The sequence below is a fragment of the Lupinus angustifolius genome, chromosome LG02 (assembly GCF_001865875.1).
Source record: "Lupinus angustifolius cultivar Tanjil chromosome LG02, LupAngTanjil_v1.0, whole genome shotgun sequence".
In the NCBI taxonomy this organism is placed as follows: Eukaryota; Viridiplantae; Streptophyta; class Magnoliopsida; order Fabales; family Fabaceae; genus Lupinus; species Lupinus angustifolius.
The window spans coordinates 8,288,884-8,289,756 of record NC_032010.1 but is presented as its reverse complement, the minus strand read 5'-3'; positions in this window follow the sequence as shown (position 1 = coordinate 8,289,756).

Sequence of the window (873 nt, the reverse complement as noted above, 5' to 3'; positions counted from 1 at the left end):
AAACATAACAAGCAGTGCTAACTGCATCAGCCCAAAAGTATTTTGGGAGGTTAGTTTCATTTAACATTGTTTGAGCCAGTTCTTCTAAGGACCGATTCTTTCTTTCTACAACACCATTTTGTTGAGGTGTTCTAGGAGCAGAAAAATTATGGTTGATCCCAAGATCATCACAGAATTCCTCAAAAGAGGAGTTTTGAAATTCTCCCCCGTGATCACTTCGTATATCAGCAATTTTTAGAGATTTTTCATTTTGAACTCTTTTAGCATAAATGCTCAAGGCTTTGAATGCCTCATTCTTATGTACTAAGAAGAGAGTTCAGGTATATCTAGAAAAATCGTTTACTATAACAAGAGCATAGTAATTTCCACCAAAACTTTTTGTCCTTGAGGGACCAAATAAATCCATATGAAGTAGTTGTAATGGTCTATCAGAAGAAACCATGTGCTTTGCTTTGAAAGAAGTTTTTGCTTGTTTACCCATTTGACAAGCACTACATAGTTTGTCTTTAACAAACTTCATCTTGGGTAAACCGACAACTAAATCTCTCTTAATAAGTTTATTCAAATGTTCCATGTGGATGTGAACAATTCTTCTATGCCAAAGCCATGCATCATGATTATCATTTGCTACTAAACATGTTATAGGTAAAGCAGAATCCATGTCAATCATATATATATTATTTATTCTTTTACCAATAAGTTTAGAATTATCCTTACTTTCAAAGATGCATTTATCTAGGTAGAACGCCACATGAAATCCTTTGTCGCATAATTGACTTATGCTTAGAAGGTTATGTTTAAGTCCTTCAACATATAGTACACCTTCTATAGTTGTTGATGGTGGCTTTCCAATTCTACCAACTCCAAGAATTC